A 7983-nucleotide genomic window follows, 5' to 3' on the forward strand; every position below is an offset into this window, starting at 1 on the left:
GTACTGGTACAAAAGTTAGGCGCACTCGCATTTTTCAACCGCATCGCTTAACATCGCAGTTTTGCATGTGCAATTTTCTGGGGAGAATTGCAGTCCATACAGACAATATTCATTTCTAAATTATTAAGTAACAATCTTGTGCTTAAAGTGCTTTGTCAATATTGTAGAAAATGTTAACCTTAATCATCACATCGGCTCCTCTGACGACCTGTTTGCTGCTTCCTGCCGCTGAAAGGCAGTGGGGACACTTGGGCATTTATCGCTGCATATAATGTGTTTCTGGATACACTGCTGCTTTTTCAGCATTCAGAAATTGATGGCACTGTGTCAGAGCACTGGCTATGAATTTCAGACAGATCAGGCCTTAACTTAACAAAAAAGTTATCAATCATTCTTTTCATCTTTTCTTATTACCCACAGCTACATCCACTTCTGTCAGGCCTAGGCTGCTCACTAGGGCTGGGTATCATCACTGATTTCTATAATCCATTCGATTCCGGTTCTCAAAGTCCTGATTCGATTCAATTTCGCCTCAGACAGTCAGAAATATTATAATTCTGATCATTTATCAGTATTGACTTCATCAGAATTGTGAACATCACAGCAGAAAAACATGAAGGAGATTTTCCTGTCCTGCCTTTTTGTAGCAGATAACCATATAATATTCTGCAATTTTAAAACGTTAAAATTTCTTCAGTGTTGAACAACAGAAAAAAATATGCTTTCTTGTCCGAGGTCATTTAAATGAAGAAAAGCCGACAGCGCTGTGAACAACAGTAGACTGGTGGGTAATAATGAATAATGCAGAAAACAGATTTGAGACGGGAAACTGTTCCTGAAGTACAGAGAGAGAGAGAGAGAGAGAGAGCTGTGCAGGAAGTGTGATTTTTATCGTGGTGGAAGCAAAACAGCAAAACTCAGAGGGAATTCATGACGACATTGATCAAATGTGAAGCGCAGTTTGCTGCTTCTTTTGCTGCTGGCTCGGTGGATTTTGGTTGGAGAGACAAAACCTGCAGCTCAGAATCAGCGCAAAAAGACGTAAACACAGCGCGGACCGGACGCATCAGGATCGCTAAGCTCCGACAGCGTGTCCGTCTGCGGGCCGTCGGGTGAGAAAGCCGAGAAAGACAAAGCTGATTCTGATGCGTCGGGTCTGTGTGTGGAATCCGTGTACCTGCTCTCACTTAATCTGTAAAAAAATAAACAAAAGAAACTAGTGTAAACTGTATCTACTTCGATGGATCAAATGAGTCTCTCATATATTTGACCTTATCATTATTATTATTGTGAAATGAACATGAATGCAAATGTGATTAAATTATTCATTTTGGCTTTGTTTGTTAAACATGCTAAGTACAACTGTGAAGCTGTAAAACTGAAACAAATCTTTTCTTTAAGTTTACATCAACTGTGGATTTGTCATTCGAACCTCTGGGGGAAAAAACCTGATGTGAACAAACCAGTAAAACTGTTGATTTTTTGAGGAATCACTGATTAATCTTGAATCGATGATTATGAAATGATTGTCTCACATATTAATAGTATGAAAACAATAAATTTGGACTGTCACCCCAGCAAAGAACCATACTGTACTATAGATGGATGCATTTAGATGCATACTGTGCTTTGGATACACTGTAAAAAATGGCAGTGAAATTGACATAAAAACCATGTAAAATTCCTACAGAAATGAATAGTAAACCCCAAAACACAATTTTTCTGTTTCAATCACAGTGGACTTTTGTAAACTATTAAACAGAATGTTTTTGTTATATTTACAACATCAATGTGTGATTATAATCAAATTTAGGAGACGAGCTCCTAGTTCAGTACAGCGAACGACCCAGCAGCAGCACACACTATCTGCAGAGTGGAGAGAACATGGAGCAGAAAACGAACTTTTACCAACGACGTGTTTAGGTCAAATCACAAATATACGATTTTAAGTGTATCTTTGACGATTTGTGGTTGTTCATCTGAAGGTTTGCATGGTAAGTTTAACATCTATGCTACTTTTTTTCTAAACCAAAACATCACCAGCACCAGTTGATATTTAGACTAATACTTGATAACAAGGCACTAGCAGCTAGTTCAGCTGAAAAGCACGGGCAAACTTTTGAAATACTAAAAATGATCACCTGCATCTTTTGTAAAAAGATATTGGTCACATTAAGAGGCTGTGTACTAGATTGCAGAGTGCATACGAATGAGCCTTGTTGTCTTTTCAAATGCGTTGTAATTGTAGTCAAACATTCACCACTTTGCTTTCAAGGGGCATTTTTATCATGTGTCCAATGCACCTGCACTTCAAGCTGCTCCTAAAGCTGTTGTTGCAGATTTAAAATGTGCGGTTTCATTATGTGCCCGCCATTTGCACACAGTGAAAGAGCTAGTGTCTCACTTAACTGATCATATTGCAGAGGGCCGGTCTGTGTCATGTTCACTAAGTGGTTGTACGCATATTTTTACAAAAAAGTCATCATTTACTTCTCACATGTGTAGGAAGCATGATGCATGTTCCCCAGATGGTATTAATGACATGTGCAAGGAATCTCGCCCTCAGCCCCCAAATGACAGTACAGATTATTAAGAAAACACACATGAAACTAGTGCTGGGCCATATCATACCGTTCACGGTAACACCGGTATAATGTTGGGCAACAATAGGAAAATGAAATATGGCGATAGAATATGGGTAAAACGTGCATGCGCGGTGCCTTTGTTTACAGAAGCACATGGTGGATAAAGCATGGCGGCGATAGTGGATCGGTGAATGAAACAGATGAACCAGAACTGGTTTGTAAAAATGCTGCAGCTTCAGTGGTGTGGAACTGGTTTGGCTTTCGACCGTCAGATACACAACAAAGCACTATTTTTGGTAGCGCATGCTAGCGGGCCGTCATTATTACAGTGTTGTTTGGAAAATACGGGACACTTAAAATCAATCCTTTGATTTTTCTGAAAGTCGACAGAGCCCCTTATAATCCCGTGTGCCTTATGTATGAACTCTGGTTGTGTTTACTGACCTCGAAACGATTTTATGTACACGGCGCTCGAAAACCTGTCAGATGTTTTAGCACGACTTTGCTAAGCTACGAAGCCGCACCGCTTGATGGATTGTGGGAGCATTATGGCTATCGTAGGCGGAGCCTCACGGAGTGATACGTGCTGTGCTTCAACATAATATTACCGTATTGTGTGTATGACCTCTTTTTAAGTTTTGTGGATATTATACATGGTTATGCTCAGGATACGTCGGCCACTGGAAATGCCTTTTGGTTAAACTGTCAGCGAGGAATTTGCACTGTTACATTTTTATATAACTTTAATGCAAAAAACAGTTGCTTGTTTAAGTGAAAATACATTGATGGGTTTTTTTTTTTTTTTTTTGCACTAATAAAGTTGTGGAGTTGTAAAGTATTTTGTCTGGTGTCAGTTATATCGTCAGTTATATCGTTATCGCAAATGTTCAAATGTATATCGTGATAAATATTTTTAAGTCATATCGCCCTGCTCTAGTTTGTAGTACGTGTTTGAAATAAACTTGACCTTTCACCAGCAGGCTGGCTGTGATATTTTTTTTGCCTCTAAAGATCGTACTTAAAGGGAACATGATACTGCTGTAAGCCACATCATACTAATTATAAAGAGTATAATCAGTATGTAGTTTTAGTTTGCATTATACTTCTGAATTAAAAAGTGTGAAAATCATTAGATTTATTAGATAGGTTTGTATTATCCTATACTGCTGATTTACTGTGAATGAATTTCACTGTTTCATGACATTTCATACTGCTGAGGTAAGAAGAGAATATTGTGTGCAGAGAGCACATTCAGCTTCACCCCCACCTTTGTTGGAAGCAGAAAAACAGGGAGCCAAGGTCATAACTCAGGCTCACTGAGAGTTAGAAAGTATGTGATGTTTAGGTTTTTACGACTAGGTGGGGGCCACTAGAGGCTATAAGAGCTTGAGTAACCCTCCACCAGTTTGAGATTTGCTGTGACCCTCTTCGTGCATGTCTCCCCATCTGGATGGTTTATGCTCATAAAGTGTTGAATTGTATGGAATAAAAGATTGTTGATTGAGCATTTATACACAGAGTATTGTCCTTCCTTCAGCCCAGAGATTAAAAGAATTGGGAGGATTTAACAATAGTATATGTCCTAATAAGGTTGCAAAAAAAACGGTTCTTATATCTCTAGTTGTGTTGCGTGTATGGGAACTTTGAAGTGAGATTTGTGCTCTGTGGTATTCAGCATCTCTCAGGGGCAAGCGGAAAGTGGTGTCCCCATAGTCCACCACCTGGGCTGGTTTGGAAAAAGTGTCCTTACAATACATAGAAACCCGTATAGGTGTTTGTGTGTGTGTTTGTATATTTATATGTGTGTATATGTATCGCCAAAATCCAACAACAGTTGCCTCAAGGCATTTTCCCTTTTGTACATTTGAATTGACGCCTTTTTCTAGATTTTTTTTTTTATTGACATTTTAGAATCACTATACAATACCATCAACTTCAGCTATCTTTCAGTACATATTTTTTTTTTTTTCTATATTTAAACAACTAAAATATCCATACAATAAGAATGAAAGAAGAAGAAGCAAAGAAAAAGAAGCCAAACAACAAACAACATAAATAAAAAATACATAAGGAAAAAAAAAAAGGAAAGAAAAATAAATAAATAAATATAGGGAGTGTGTTTTTGTTTCCATTAATGTAACTAATATTTCCTCTAGTCTTCTAGTAGTTAACAAAGTCAAAATCTAATGCCAAAGCAAAAACTGGCCTGCGTTTTCTAATATAGTCCATCCATTTCTTCCATCGTGATACAAACAGGTCCCTCTTGTAGTTCACATCTGCTGTCATTTTCTCCATTCTGTAAATGTCCACTGTGATGTTCATCCACATGTTCATAGTTGGGCTCTCTGAAGAAAGCCATTTTTTTGTGATGGCTTTTTTTTCCTGCTGCCAGTAAAATATTAAACAAGTATTTATCGTTCTTTGTCCATCCTTCTGGCATAAGTCCAAAAACATAGTTTTACTTTCCAAAGGTAAATATCTTCCAAATGTCTCTTGTATTGCTGCATGTATTCCCTTCCAATAAGTTTTAATAACATGACAGTCCCAGAAAATATGATAGTGATTTGCATTTGTATTTCCACAATTTCTCCAGCAAACTATGGAGTGCCAGGACTGCCATAATGAATTAATTAAATACACCATTAAATAATTAATTAAATGTGGCAATAATTAATTAAAATTGGAATTAATTAATTAAATAAATAGTTATGACACATGTAATTAATTAATTATTGACACATTTAATTCTTTATGTATTTCACATTTTAATTAATTATTGACACATTTAATTAATTATTTAATGATATATTTATTTAATTCATTTTGGCGCCTGGCTCTCATCATGAAATAATTTTATCTGTCAGCCTCACCCATCAAACTCAGGGGGCGGGGTTAACGCTGCCCATGCAGCTTCTCTAACATTTGATTGGTTGCCGTGCAAAGTAAGTCAAAACAGGTCGATCCTAGATAATCGATTGCTTGTGTAGACTTGGGGCAGCCAGGTATCCCAGAATGCAGATCAAATCACAGGCAGCGATGGTGGTGGTGTAATTTTAAAATACCCCGTTTTTCTGTCACCAACTACACTTTTAACAGTGTTTTGGCCGCGAATGTCGCGACGTACGTCTGGTCAGGTTGTCAACATAGAACATGTTTGCAAAAGTGCTCAGATGTTTTCAGAGATTTCACTAGCTCTGCTAACAATTAGCATGCAGAGTGCACCCAGGGGGTTACGTTAACCGGTTTGTTTACATATTCCACTCTCCGTGTTCCACATGTTGCATTCGCAGATTCTCATTTTCACCAAACGATCGTCTCTTTCCGCCTGGTCTTGTGTCTCTGTGCTTCTGTAACATAAAGAACGAGCTGACATTTTTCTCACGAAACCAGCGATCAGCTCAACAGACCCTCAGTTTACCTGCATGCATCCTCCTCCTCATCTGTCAGCTGTTTAACACCTGCTGCTAATTCAAGAAACACGCCTACGTTACCTGGTGATAGTCACAGTTTAACTGGGCAGTCGGTGCTCGATATAAAGCAATGTCAGCGCATTTTTCTGCACAAGATAAGTAAATATAGTGTTTTCCCCGAGCGCAGAGCTGCTGGAGCTTGTTTCCTTACAGAGCACTTTATAGGCGAAGCAGCTTCATCAGCGGCTGATGTCCAGTCACCGGCACACAGCTTTGAAACCTCAGCTGAGTTTTAGCTCTCAGTGGTTAAACGCTGGACTTCATTCACTCAGGTTCTGTCTGTCGGGTCACGTTTACTTCGCTGTTTTATTTACAACTGAGCAAATCGGTTTGGCTGAGGTTAAAGTTACGTTTCATAACTGCATAGTTTCCCAGACGTTTAATGGTTCACTGGCACATGTGTTAGACTGAACTATCATCTAAATATCATCTGTTTTTTAATAGTTATTCAACTGTATTCTAAGCACCAGCTGTCTGTTAGAATGTGATTTTTTTTTCTCTCTCTGTTGGCAGAGGTATAAAAAATGCGCAGGAAAATCTGACATGCATGGCGAACTTCACCGACGATATTTAGGGAGGAATAAACACACATCAAACATAAATGAACCATTTGCCTGTCTCCATAATTGAGAGCATTTTCTCTTCTTATGTCAACACTCTCTCTCTCTTTTTTCTTTCTTTCTTTTTTTTTATTTTTTGCTTTTTCGGTCATGTTATGTTTACCTGTCAAAGGCTTGTTACAAACTATGAAACACATGGTGCAGACTTCTGGATGTTAGAAGAAAACTAATACTGCTCATGAAGGAGACTAAAGGCAGGAAGGTGTCCTTTAAAACTAAACATGTTAATAGGACCTCCCTATTTATATCATAGTTTATGATATAGCACGTGTATTTCAGTAATAGCCTGCTGATTTCAGTGTGGTGAACAGTCGCACAGCTCACGTAGGCGTTATCTGTGATACTCCTTAACTATAATTTATCCAAGTTAACTTCAGTTAACCATTCAGACAGTTCTTTTGCAATGAAAAACATAAACACCCATGCTGGTGTAGGTTTCCTCAGTGCCAGCTGTTAACATTATAGCTGCTTATGCAGTAACCATGGTAACCACGGACTGAGCGGCTGGATCGACGGAGGTCAGACAACAATTTTACATGTATGATCTTAAAACAGGACACAGCCACTATACGTGCTGGCCTCATATCAAATGTGAAGGCAGACTGAGTCTATGTTTGACGTTTTTTATATCTAATCTTCCTTTTCAAACATTTAAACAGCAGCGAGTCTGCAGCTGAGGGAATACAAACTCAAATTGTCGGAACAGGTTTGCTCGTTTCTTGGATTCATTTGGTGATTTATTAAATGTATAACTGTTATTCTAATCTGCTGCCGAGTCTCTTACACTTTTCTTTATGCTGTATATTTTCACGTCTCTGGAATAGTTGGCAGTTAGATAGTCAGCTGGGAAACTTTGTGTTAACTCATGGAGCCGAGGATATCGTGGATATGCTGACCTCGCTCCGTGGTGTACAGGGCCGTTTACCCTCATGATTAATATTCACAATAAAAAAATTTTAGCCGAACATCATGAAGTCTGTATGTGTTTCATAGTGTCGAACAACCTTTGTACAGTTAAAGCCAGCAGTTACTACATGACGGAAACACCAACGTTATCTCTTTTATGCGTTTATACACAGGTCACGCTGATTACTGAACAAAAACCCAAAGATCAGATGTTAAACAGATTTATTTGCTCTCTCTCCTCCTTAAACATGTTTTTAATGTTAGTTATAATTCAGAATTGGCGACTGAAACACGTAGGACACATAAGAACATCAGGAAATAAAACACCGATAAATATAACCTCAGTAAAAGAAGTCAGCGGGGGTTACTACAGCTGTGTACCGGGGCCTGCGCTTTGTCGGT

The sequence above is a fragment of the Simochromis diagramma genome, unplaced genomic scaffold, assembly GCF_900408965.1.
Source record: "Simochromis diagramma unplaced genomic scaffold, fSimDia1.1 OVJJ01000331.1, whole genome shotgun sequence".
Classification (NCBI taxonomy): Eukaryota; Metazoa; Chordata; class Actinopteri; order Cichliformes; family Cichlidae; genus Simochromis; species Simochromis diagramma.